This window comes from Microcaecilia unicolor, chromosome 3 (genome assembly GCF_901765095.1).
Source record: "Microcaecilia unicolor chromosome 3, aMicUni1.1, whole genome shotgun sequence".
Taxonomy (NCBI): domain Eukaryota; kingdom Metazoa; phylum Chordata; class Amphibia; order Gymnophiona; family Siphonopidae; genus Microcaecilia; species Microcaecilia unicolor.
In genome coordinates, this window is record NC_044033.1 from 108,303,825 (window position 1) to 108,317,560 (window position 13,736).

Genomic DNA, 13,736 nt, shown 5'->3' on the forward strand with positions numbered 1-13,736 from the left:
TCTTCATTTCCCCAACTGTAAAGTTCTAAAATACAAATTAATGCACGCATCAACCTTTTCCTATATGAGTATGCAATTCTGGAACGCGTTGCCACGCAACCTAAAAGCGATCTATGAACTGACCAGCTTCCGCAAACTACAGAAGACCCATCTCTTTGACAAGATATACCACAAAGATCAACACATGTAAAGCTCCACACATATATCCTGAAATGTTTAATAATGCCTTCTGTCATACTACTATCATGTATTCTATTACCATGTAACCCAATATCCTTCTGTAACACCAAATGTCTATTCTCTTCTTATTTCCACTATCCACGATGTATTGTAAGCCACATTGAGCCTGCAAAGAGGTGGGAAATGTGGGGTACAATGCAATAAATAATAAATATGTTTTGAGTACCTTATAGAAAAGTTTATTTGATTATATTTTTTGAATCTGAACTGGATTATTGTTCCACAAATACACAAATATTGATACACAAATGTTCTTTCCCAAATATAGCCACATCTTATATTTTTCATTGATGGATAGTCAAGAGGTAGCGTCTGAGTACTTCTCAACTGTAATCTATTACTAAGGTGGGAAGATAGAGGCAAGGACAGAGGGGTGATGCTGGGTAGGATAGGGATGCAGAGAGAAGATGGATCTGGACATGAAGAGGAAAGAAGTGCCAAATGGACAAGAAGACAGAGAAAAGCAGAAACCAGAGACTGGGACCAAAATAATGACCAGACTACAAAGGTAGAAAAATAATGTTATTTTCTATTTATTAATTAGAATATATCAGTTTTTGGAATGTGTATCTGCCAGAGGCCTGCAAGAAAAACTGCTCAAAACTCCTCCACCCAGCCTTTACTTTCTGGATTTTCCAGTTTAGCAGCTTTCTAAAGCACATTACAAACCTCTCTCTTTTTCTTTAAGCCCTTTCCTATTCCAAAACTTACCTTTGTACTACTTTCTTTCCAGCCTCTCCCGGCTTAAGGCAACCCTTCTTGAACTAATTCAATTTACCTTACTTAGAAATTGGTCTTCCTTGTTTTGAGGCAATCCATGCTTCTTCCCCAGGGCCAGACTTCCCTAACCATTCCCTTCGCCTCTCAAAGGAATTGACCCAGTTATACATACTTTTCTAAAGACCTCTCATTCTTTGTGGCCCAAATGACCTAGCTTCAGAGTCTCTCCCATTTGTTTTAGGACAAACAGCTTCTACTTCAAAGAGAACACAGCCTGTTTTCAGTCTTCCACTTGCAGCCTAAGTAATTTGCCTCACCTCAGCCTCCAGGTTTTTAATATATAGTTTGCTCCCCTGCAATTGCGACAGCTGCCTCAGGAGTTAATCAGCCAAGCTGCTCCCTTCTACAAGTACACCTAGAACTACCTCTCCCAAAGCATCTGACTTTGTCCTTAGGTAAACCATTAGGTTGTGTGTCATCTTTCTCCTCCACAGCTTCTGCTCAGCCTAGTAGCACAGTATTCCAATCCTCAGAGCCTGAAGCTTTAAGGTAAGAAAGCTTTTCTACTTCACTTTCTGCACTTTTCTGGGAAGCTTGGTGTGTACTGGGTCTCCTTCAATGCTAACCCTCATCTTCTTCTGTCCCTGAGCCTTGACTGGCCTTGCTGGTCATAGTATTCATGGTATTAGATACTACTGTTGTTCCGGGATCAGTTTTCAAATTGCACAAAACTTAGTTTTTACACATTAACCCCCTGTTTACAAAGCTGTGCTGCATTGCCTACACAGCCCATTCACTGCCATTCGTTAACGTGGCATTGTAAACAGGGGCCTAACTTTTTAATTATTGTATCAAACCTACTTTCACAAGGTGCTTATTGCAACATGTTGTGCCACAAGTCCTCTGTATCTGTAAAATAAGGGTATTTTTTTTTCTTACTGGGGAAAGCAGATCTTGGGTTAAGCAGCTAATTTGTTCAAGGGTAATCTTATCCAGTCTGAAAGATTATGCAATCTCTTTATTATAAACTATCTATATTCCCTTTCAATTTAAATTTAATGATAATCTTGCTGTACTTAAAAAGTGCTGCAGGTAAAAATTCTGTACCATTTTTTTTCTTGGACTAACAAAATCAGAGAAAATATTTTTGTTAATGAAACATTTAAACTTTATGGAGTCCTTCAAAAATTAATAGAATTGTTACTTTTTTTTCATGTTCAATTTTAAATAACTATTAAGAGACTCTGGAGAGTTTAAAATTGAAAATTCTATATTAATTTCTACTTATGTATCTTATCCACTATATTTACAAGTGTGATACTTATTTTAAATGTATATTCCACCCAACCTACAATTTGTCTCCTAAAGACTCACCAGTTAGTATTCAGCCAGTGGCAGAATTAGGCCCCAATATTTAATGCCAAGCTGTGTCCAGGCACCAGCATTGAATATCAGCGGCTGATCTGAGTGTGTCAGGCTGCCAGCCCTTATGAATATCGACTGGTACATTTAATAAGTATTCAATTATTTATGTTTAAAATTCATCTTGTATAAATGACTTAAGTAAATCTTTATTATTAATACAGTTTGTATCTGTGTCTATACGTTCATATACTTTGTTACATGTTTTGATAATTAAAATGTATACTACAAAAAAATTCTGCTTTCAGGTTGCCTACTGCTTTTCTACTCCCCCTCCCCCCCCTGTTCCAGTGCAACAAATGACTCCTTGAGGCATTCCCTCATCTTGACAAAGTTGTTTTCCTAAAGTCTAGGACCCCGACCCTCATTTTTCAATGAACTATCTCCATCTGTCTTAATATTGAGCTTTTCTGTTGGCCAGTGCCCTGAGTACTGGGTCTGCTTCTGCTTTTCTGTTTCTCAACTTCCCTCTGTATCCAGTTGGCTCTGGTAAAACCTGTGCTTCCTTAGACTGTATGCTAACTCCTTATAACTTTCTCTGTAGCTCCCACAGCAGCACTGTAGAAAGCACCCCATGATTCAAACACTGCATGGATACAAGAGGACGTTAGGAGCAGGGATATAGCCACCAGGGGCCTTGGAGGTGGGTCCCCCAATTTAGGTTGAGTCCCCTGGCTGGCAGGAGTCCCGAAGCCTTGCCAGCAGAAGCACTCTTCTACCCACATCCTGCATATTTCTTTGCCGCCACACCTAGCCTCCACCTCCCTCTCACCTGCATAGGAGAGGCCCATCCCATGCACATGATTGGTTTCATGGAAACCGAGCATGCACTGGGGGCGGGGGGGGGGGGGGGGGAGGCCTAGCACAGCAACTGCTGCCCTGGGAACCAGGGGCGTAGCCACATACCCAATTTTGGGTGGGCCTGGGCCCAAGATGAGTGGGCAGAAGAACTCCACCCTGTCCCACAAGTGATTTGGTCTCTCTCTCTCTCTCGCCTGCATGCCATATGGTCTCTCAAACATCCCCCTCCCCCCATACCTTTTAAATAGCAGATTTTCACTGGCAGCGAGCAGCAACTAATACACACTGCTCATGTTGGCCCCACAGCCTTCCCTCTGATGCAACTTCCTTTTTCCGCATAGGCAGGAATACATTAGAGGGAAGGCTGGTATGCAGGAAGGACAGTTGTTGGGAATTTTCAGCTGGTGGGGCTTCGGGATCCCTGCCAGACACTTCATAGGTGTGCTGCTACTGGGTGGGCCTGAGCCCAAAGTGGGTTGGCCTGGGCCCACCCAGGCCCACCCTTGGCTACGCCACTGCTGGGAACATGTAAGCCATGGGTGGAGGAGTGATTCTGCTGGTGGGACTTGGGGGACCCCACCAGCTCAGGTGGTTGGGGGTGGGGCAAAGAGCATCAGTAGGGTGGAACAAAGTTTTGTGCCCCCCCCTTACCTTGTGATTAGGCCTCCCCAAGACCCAATGTCTGGCTATGCACCTGTTTAGGAGTATTCGGTGTATAGCCAAAAAAAAGCATTGTCTGGATTTTACTAGTACCAAATGGACATGGAGAGCTGAGGCAAAGAATGGTGCTGCCAGAGAGACCCAAACTCCACTGTAGAAACTGCATACCTCACATCTCTGAACCCAAACCTGCCAAATCTCTTGAATTTATGCCACTACTAGCCAACTTTTCTATGCCTGTGCTCTGGACAGCACAAAGAGTGCCTGCAAAATGTAGCTGAACATCCAAAACAAACTCTTCTAGAACTTCTCTGGTCTAAACTCCTCTTACTTCTCTTTCCTGGTTAGGCCAAGTCAGCCTGGGAGATCCTCTTTCTCTTTTTCAAGCCCTAGCTGGCCATGGCAGAAGTTCAGATTAAGAGCTTATAAGATAAATATCAGAAAAGAAGAATCCATGTCAGAAGATGTGGGGGGCATCTACGAGCCAGCCTCATTCTTTCCCAGGTCTCCCTGACCTGCAGGGGCTCATTGGGTTGAATTTATGCCACTACTAGCCAGCCATGCTGAGAGATTACTTACTACTGCTTCTCAGCAACCCCAAACCCCTTTAGCTATGGTTATGTGGCTGGACACTGCTGTTTGTACCATCAGCAGGCTATGCAGCTGTATACTTACTTCTGGAATCACTGGACTTTTGTATCACACCAGGGAGGTCAGGACTTTGCTCCACCACTTCCTCTTTTTCCATGGCTTTGTTGGAGGAGTGAAGTGTTCTTCTTCCTCTTACTTGAAGATCGACCCCCTCAGGTTTTCCAGTGAAATTGGTAAACAGTGTAGGGATATATACTGGGAATAGTTTTGTTAAAATTTTAATTAAAACTCTAGAGAAGAAAGCAAATTTGCGGTGTACAAAAAATCAAGGAAAAGAACTCCATTATAAATAGGACAGAATAAAACATTCGTACCAAGAACACAGAATAGTAACTCAGTTACTGTACTCTGGCCAGCTCTAGGTAGATGAAAATTTTAGCTAAAGGCCTGTTGATAGAATAGGTTTTGAGAAATAATTTAAACTGAGAAAAGATTCTTCACCACAGATGTGGCCTACTAAATACTGGGCTTCCAGGATCGGGATAATCAATGTCCTCCTTTATTAATTGATGACCCGACATGGGCCGTGTTTCGGTGCACAAGTGCCTGCTTCAGGGGTCTAACGTAAAATAACAATCAAATGTAAATTAAAATTGCATATATAAATCACCATACAGTTATAGTTTAGTACTTCAACATGAATAAAACATAAAATAATATATTCACATAAAATCATAAATACACATATATATGTAAAAAACTTAAATGTGCAGTAATATTTGAAAGTTACAAAATAAACAATACGTGTATTTATGTATGTATTATAGTCTTTGTCCGAACCGGTTGTCATTCATGAGTTTATAGTATTCAAATTGCACTCAAGAATCGCATAATCAATGCATTGGACTTTTATCCTAGGTAACTCGTGGGGTGTGGAATGAATCTCGGATTTACTTGGGTCATTAGTTATCAAAGTAGAAGATTTCAGGTTTCTTTTCTGAAAGTGGGCTAAGAGCGTTCCTGGCAGATTATGGTGGGCAGGGAGTTCTATTGAGGAATAACCTGGAACGAAAATAGAGCTGAAGCAGATCTTTTTTGCACTTGGAGAACAGAATATCAGAAGTTGTAATGGAGGGGCATAATCGAAAGGTACGCCCAAGTTTTCCTGAGGATGTCCTCGCAGGACGTCCTGCCAAAGGGGAGGGGAAACCTATATTATCAAAACAAGATGGGCGTCCATCTTTTGTTTCGATAATACGGTCGGGGACGCCCAAATCGCGAAATTTAGGTCAACCTTAGAGATGGTCATCCCCGATTTTCGGCAATAATGGAAACTGAGGACACCCATCTCAGAAACGACCAAATGCAAGGCAACATTCGTAGTGCACTAGTCCCCCTCACATGCCAGGACACCAACCGGGCACCCTAGGGGGCACTGCAGTGGAGTTCAGAAATTGCTCCCAGGTGCATAGCTCCCTTACCTTGTGTGCTGAGCCCCCCCCAAAACCCACTCCCCACAACTGTACACCACTACCATAGCCCTAAGGGGTGAAGGGGGGCATCTACATGTGGGTACAGTGGGTTTCTGGTGGAATTTGAAGGGCTCACATTTACCACCACAAGTGTAACAGGTAAGGGGGGATGGGCCCGGGTCCACCTGCCTGAAGTGCACTGCACCCACTAAAACTGCTCCAGGGACCTGCATACTGCTGTCATGGAGCTGGGTATGACATTTCAGGCTGGCATAGAGGCTGGCAAAATATATTAAACACAATTTTCTTTGAGGGTGGAAGGGGGTTGTGACCACTGGGAGCGTAAGGGGAGATCATCCCCAATTCCCTCCGGTGGTCATCTGGTCAGTTCGGGCACCTTTTTGAGGCTTGGTCGTAACAAAAAATGGACCAAGTAAAGTCGCCCAAGTGCTCGTCAGGGAAGCCCTTCTTTTTTACATTATCGCTCAAGGATGCTCATCTGTTAGGCCCCCCTCCCACCTTTGCTACGCTTCCGACACGCCCCTGTGAACTTTGGTCGTCCCCGAGACAGAAAGCTATTGAGGACGCCCAAAATCGGCTTTCAATTATGCCGATTTGGGCACCCCTGGGAGAAGGACGCCCATCTCCCGATTTGTGTCGAAAGATGGGCGCCCTTCTCTTTCAAAAATAAACCTGTTAGTCTTGTAGATTTACCAAACATGAAGTGTGGGAATATATTAATAAGCATTTGGAGGTTGATCCATATACAATTTGGAAGAGCAAGCAGGAAGTTTTGAATAGCATCCTATTCTGAACGGGAAACCAGTATAGTCATTTCAAGTAGGGGGTGATTCTGTTGAATTTTCGCAGTCTGAAGATCAGATAGGGAGACATGTTCTGTATGAGTTGGAGTTTGGACATAATTTTTATTGATAGGCCTAGATATAAGGAATTACAGTAGTCTGTGTGTGGGAGAGAATGAGAGTTTGGACAAGTAAGGTGAAGGAGGGTTGGTCGAAGTAGGTTCTGATCAGTCTTAGCTGTCTGAGTTTGTAAATTTGTTTTTTTTTTTTTGCCATAGACTGTTGATTTGTGGTTCAAAGGATAATGAGGAATCTAGGATCACTCCCAGTACCTTTCTCTACCATTATGGATAGGTTAGTAGATACAGACAGTGTGTCTGGAACGGAGTCTGAGTTAAGAACCCCAATAGTTTGGTTTTGTTTGTATTCAGCTTGAGATGGTTTTCAGTGGACCAATTTTGGATACATTCCATGCCGTTGGATACCCAATAAGTTATGTCTGATAGATTTCTATCCACCGGTGTCAGCAGAAAAATGTCATCTGAATGCAATAGTAGGAGTTTGTCATTCTGTATCTTGATGTTCTGGAGGGATGCCATGAATACGTTGAACAGGAGTGGAGATAGTGAGGAGCCTTGTGGTACTCCGCAGGGCAGCACCCAGAATTGTGACATTTTGTTTTTTGAAAACGCAGTAGCTCCTATTGATCAAAAAATAGCATATTTAAAACAAATGTGTTTTCCCCTCAACTAAAAATCAAGCTGTAAAATTTGTTGCCAGAGGATATGGTCAAGGAATCTAGCATAGCAGGGTTGAAAAGGGGTTTAGACAAATTCCTAGTGGAAAAATTAATATTCTTACAGAAGTACACCTCAAAGTTACTGTTCATCCCTGGGAAGGAGCTATGAGAAATGGATCTATTGTTTGGGATCCTACTGAGTACTTCCTATTAACCAGAGACAGGATGCCAGGCTTAATCGCCATTTGCAAGGCATTAGCTCTTTTTTGATTCAAAGTTTAGCGTCCAGGATGCGTTTTTGAGCAAGCTGCTATTTTTTTTTCCATTCTGGCCCCTTACTATGGTTATTAATTGAATTTAATAGAATTGGATGGTTTTTATTACTACTCTTTTTCCTTTTCTTCCAGAGTAGTTTTGATTTTATATTGTCTACTTGTGTTGGAGAGAATAGGTGCTGTGTTAGAGCACCCATACATGTGCTGTCCTATTAATAGAGTAACTTCTATAAACAAGTGTGAGCTAATAGAGTATCTCTAAGTCAGTCAACAACAAATCATATATGTAGATCTCTATTTTAAACTAATCAATGTGTTGTAACTAGATGTTCTCAAGTGATTTGGAGGAAAAGCCTCAAACACAGATAAGTACTCCTTTGTTGATACCAACTTAAGGGAGCACCATCCAATCATCACTGGCTGAAAAACCTCCCTTGTTGTGGCTATGACCCTTAACATATTCAAATTCTTGTAATGTTATTATAAGGATCACTTATCTTTTTTGCCCTTTCTTGCCGTTTTATAGTTATTCAGTCTTTTTAACCACGTTCACAGCCCAACTTCGGCCCGAGTTTCGCCTCCTGCATCAGGGTCCGCGGTGTTCTCAGACTGTTATCTGCAAAAAAGTGTTTTAGTTACTTCACAAAGTTTTATCCGATGGACCTTCCCCCTGTGGTCGAACTCTCTCTCACATTTAGCATTTCTTTCTCTTTCCTGCTGTCGTTGTCAAAATGGCGGTGGGTTTTAAAAGCCCTTGACATCAGACGCTGGGATACTAGTCCCTCCTCTTGCATTCAAATTTGGCCTGAATGCAAGAGGAGGGACTAGTATCCCAGCGTCTGACGTCAAGGGCTTTTAAAACCCACCGCCATTTTGACAACGACAGCAGGAAAGAGAAAGAAATGCTAAATGTGAGAGAGAGTTCGACCACAGGGGGAAGGTCCATCGGATAAAACATTGTGAAGTAACTAAAACACTTTTTTGCAGATAACAGTCTGAGAACACCGCGGACCCTGATGCAGGAGGCGAAACTCGGGCCGAAGTTGGGCTGTGAACGGGGTTAAAAAGACTGAATAACTATAAAACGGCAAGAGAGGGCAAAAAAGATAAGTGATCCTTATAATAACATTACATGAATTTGAATGTGTTAAGGGTCATAGCCACAACAAAGGAGGTTTTTCAGCCAGTGATGATTGGATGGTGCTCCCTTAAGTTGGTATCAACAAAGGAGTACTTATCTGTGTTTGAGGCTTTTCCTCCAAATCACTTGAGAACATCTAGTTACAACACATTGATTAGTTTAAAATAGAGATCTACATATATGATTTGTTGTTGACTGTCCTATTAATACACATAAAAGATGTACTTTCTTTGTTATTGTAATTTTAGTTGGTTTATAGCAAATATGTATCGTTCAGCCCCTTTTTTGGGTACTATTTAAAATTTGCAAGTTCTTCTGTGTACTCAAGCAGAAGCAGTCTTTACAGACTTGGGCCCTGTTTACTAAGCCGTGCTAGAGTTTGTAGCGCGCTAAACGCTAGAGACACTCATAGGAATATATGGGAATCTTTAGTGTTTAGAACGTGCTAATGTTTAGTGTTTTTCTAAAAACGCTAGCGTACCCTGTACTGCTATGGATTTACAACCTGTCTCACTGACACAGACTACTCAATTACTGTGGATTCTTTCGGATTCGTATTAGGTAAATGAGACCTTTATTAGAGGTGCTAAAATCTACAATGCTTAGTGTAGATATATACAGTGGGGGAAATAAGTATTTGATCCCTTGCTGATTTTGTAAGTTTGCCCACTGACAAAGACATGAGCAGCCCATAATTGAAGGGTAGGTTATTGGTAACAGTGAGAGATAGCACATCACAAATTAAATCCGGAAAATCACATTGTGGAAAGTATATGAATTTATTTGCATTCTGCAGAGGGAAATAAGTATTTGATCCCCCACCAACCAGTAAGAGATCTGGCCCCTACAGACCAGGTAGATGCTCCAAATCAACTCGTTACCTGCATGACAGACAGCTGTCGGCAATGGTCACCTGTATGAAAGACACCTGTCCACAGACTCAGTGAATCAGTCAGACTCTAACCTCTACAAAATGGCCAAGAGCAAGGAGCTGTCTAAGGATGTCAGGGACAAGATCATACACCTGCACAAGGCTGGAATGGGCTACAAAACCATCAGTAAGACGCTGGGCGAGAAGGAGACAACTGTTGGTGCCATAGTCAGAAAATGGAAGAAGTACAAAATGACTGTCAATCGACAAAGATCTGGGGCTCCACGCAAAATCTCACCTCGTGGGGTATCCTTGATCATGAGGAAGGTTAGAAATCAGCCTACAACTACAAGGGGGGAACTTGTCAATGATCTCAAGGCAGCTGGGACCACTGTCACCACGAAAACCATTGGTAACACATTACGACATAACGGATTGCAATCCTGCAGTGCCCGCAAGGTCCCCCTGCTCCGGAAGGCACATGTGACGGCCCGTCTGAAGTTTGCCAGTGAACACCTGGATGATGCCGAGAGTGATTGGGAGAAGGTGCTGTGGTCAGATGAGACAAAAATTGAGCTCTTTGGCATGAACTCAACTCGCCGTGTTTGGAGGAAGAGAAATGCTGCCTATGACCCAAAGAACACCATCCCCACTGTCAAGCATGGAGGTGGAAATGTTATGTTTTGGGGGTGTTTCTCTGCTAAGGGCACAGGACTACTTCACCGCATCAATGGGAGAATCGATGGGGCCATGTACCGTACAATTCTGAGTGACAACCTCCTTCCCTCCGCCAGGGCCTTAAAAATGGGTCGTGGCTGGGTCTTCCAGCACGACAATGACCCAAAACATACAGCCAAGGCAACAAAGGAGTGGCTCAGGAAGAAGCACATTAGGGTCATGGAGTGGCCTAGCCAGTCACCAGACCTTAATCCCATTGAAAACTTATGGAGGGAGCTGAAGCTGCGAGTTGCCAAGCGACAGCCCAGAACTCTTAATGATTTAGAGATGATCTGCAAAGAGGAGTGGACCAAAATTCCTCCTGACATGTGTGCAAACCTCATCATCAACTACAGAAGACGTCTGACCGCTGTGCTTGCCAACAAGGGTTTTGCCACCAAGTATTAGGTCTTGTTTGCCAGAGGGATTAAATACTTATTTCCCTCTGCAGAATGCAAATAAATTCATATACTTTCCACAATGTGATTTTCCGGATTTAATTTGTGATGTGCTATCTCTCACTGTTACCAATAACCTACCCTTCAATTATGGGCTGCTCATGTCTTTGTCAGTGGGCAAACTTACAAAATCAGAAAGGGATCAAATACTTATTTCCCCCACTGTATAATACAATGATTAAATCATCTAACTAAAAGAAAGCTATAAGACAGATATATACATATTATGCATACAACACTACTTGTCAGGAATTTCAGGCCCTTATCTCATCAGCTGGGAGGCCCGTTGTTGCGAAAGCCCGAAGTCTCCTTATGACCAGGAACAAGTCTTTTGCATGATACGTCTACCCACAGATGAGCCTCAAAACCCTGCTGCAACAAGCCCCTCTTTTTATAAGGCTTAGAACTCATGTTCAGAGCTAAGGAAAATTACAAGAATGTACATGAGGATGCAGTCACATGCTTCTGGCCCAAGTAAACAAACCACTGGCCAGGTGGCTCATCTCCTGAACTCCAAGCATATCCTGTTTCCCTCGGCCCAAGTAAACAAACCATTGGCCAGGTGGCTCATCTCCTGAACTCCAAGCATATTCTGTTTCCCTCCTGCACAAATTGAATTGGTCAGAAATGTGCCTTATTGTCCACGTTCCAACTTGTTTTTGTATTTACAAGGAAAGTTACTTTTGGTCAAAGACAGAAGGTTTCAAAGTGTATTGTCGGTCAAAGCAGGGTTGAGAAGCAATCCTTTACATCTTCCTTTAAACACCCTCAGCATTGCTTAGCAAAGAAGGACCTGAGTGTAGTGCAGTAGTATGTGTGTTGGACTATTTTTTAGTCTTTAGGGAAGTTAAAAAAAAAACATTTTTCAGGATGTCCTAGGGTATTGGTGTTCCACATTGTCATCTATTTAGAATCTATTATGTATTTTCATTTTTAGGATTGTGATTTTTATTAATATATTTGATCCACTTGCTTTTTTATGAAAGATCTTTTGTAGGAAAGTATTGGTAGTGATATTTGTTCATCTATTTTTTATTTATATTTTTATCTGTTATGTATTATTTATTTCTATGTGTATTTGCAGACCACTGATGAAGGCATAAGTGCTGAAACTTGGCCAAGTCGGGTCAATGATTAATACATTTATTTGAGGAGAATCCCGAGTCCCGCTTCTTCTCTGGACTACCTCTGCTTTGTGCTGTTGCTTGTATTGACCTGCAGAGTGTTTTGCTTCTGTTGTGCTGCTCCAGGCTTAATGAACCAAGGCAGCTTGGTATATATCTTATTTGCTTTATTGCACAACCTTTAATTCAGTGTTGAAGTTACAGTACTTTTCTCTGAATAAACAGTACAGTACTGTTCAGAGAGGTAAACAGTACAATATTTGTACTTCTTTCCTGATCTTAAAGTAAAGCAGTTGTTTCTTTCCTCTTAGAACTTCTCTACGCAATCGCAGTCACACTTATCCTCTCTCACACTCTTGGAATTCCTCTTTTTTGCATTTCTAGAAGTTATCATTTTTCCAGAGAGCTAACCTGTGTTAGTTTCCAAATGGGTACCACCTTCAGCTTGGCTCCAGTCTCATACCTCTGGGCTCCTCGTAGTGCTTCACACATCACTTTTTCTCTAACTGTTAAGTAACCCAAAGAACTATCAACATCTACCATATGGTACATAGCTGCCATGGAGACAGTGCTACATAACATGGAGGATTAATTACGTAATGGGGAACAGGTGGTTTGATATCAGCGATGCATCTTTAGCCCAGTGTTGCTATATAATGTGACTAGAATAATAATAATTCTAATAATAATATATAATAATAATAATTATTGTCTTCTTGAGCCAGTTGGTGCATAAAACAGACAGATGCATCTTCCACACTTGTTGGTCTTGTGTTCCAACTGCTTCTGACGAATGGATATCAAGCTCAGTGAAGTCCTCTTCAATTGTGTTTGACATCACATCTGTCTTGGCTTTCCTGGGACTCTTCCCATCTGGTTCATGGCTTGCCTTGGTATACGCTGTACATGCCCACACCATCTAAATATCTTATTAACTTGTAGCTGTTTATTGTCTCTCTTATTGCTTTGGTTTTAATCTTATCTTGCCAAATGAAATGAAGGATTCTTCTAAAGTTTGCACAAATCAAAAACTGTCTAGTGTATTTTGGAAAGTTTCTGTACCATATAATAGAGTGGGTATTGCAGTACTATTATACACTTGCACGTTCATTTGAGTTAGCTTTTTTATTGTCCCAGATCTTACCCAATTTGTTCACAACTGATATCAATTGACTAGTTCTAGGTTTTATTTTTTTTCAGTGTTTTTTGGTTGCCAGACTTCCTAAATAGGTGAATTCTGGGACACTATTTCTAGTTCAACTTTTTTTTCTCTGTCTTAAGTGCAATATACCATAGAAACAGAATTGTAGCCATGGTTTTATGTTTCACCTAGGCAACTACCTAGTATGTGCTTGAGATTAGAGTAACTCCTGTACATAAACTAGTACTTATTGGTTGGGAAGAGGGCCAGGACTGGCAGTTACTACACACTGCACTCCTCTGTCATAATTCAGATCACTCCAGTAGATGTGTTCTGAACCAACTTATTTTCTAAGGGGCCCTTTAACTAAAGTGCAGTAAAATCTGGGCTTAGCACTTTGGGTCCATCTAGAGCAAGCATAGGCCCTCGTCCTCTGGGGTCCTTCATGTGGTTACCTCACAAATATTGTCAGCTGCGTTGTGACCTGTGTCCCTCAACAATACTTTCTACTACTGGTATAGCTTATTTGGTTCTCAGGATCATATTCTGTCCTACCTTTCC

General features: G+C 41.8%; 1 protein-coding gene across 2 annotated transcripts in view; it reads left to right on the top strand.

The window, feature by feature from the left end:
• The first annotated feature begins 1,409 nt into the window (after positions 1-1,409).
• The window catches only part of LOC115465637 (cystatin-like), an 80,737-nt gene continuing 68,410 nt past the window's right edge, over positions 1,410-13,736 (top strand). Inside the window, exon 1 of one of the 2 annotated variants that reach the window (XM_030196265.1) lies at positions 1,410-1,509. The gene's annotated coding sequence lies outside the window, so the exon portion shown is untranslated. The remainder of the gene's footprint in view (positions 1,510-13,736) is intronic. The other variant, XM_030196266.1, reaches the window with a different exon arrangement.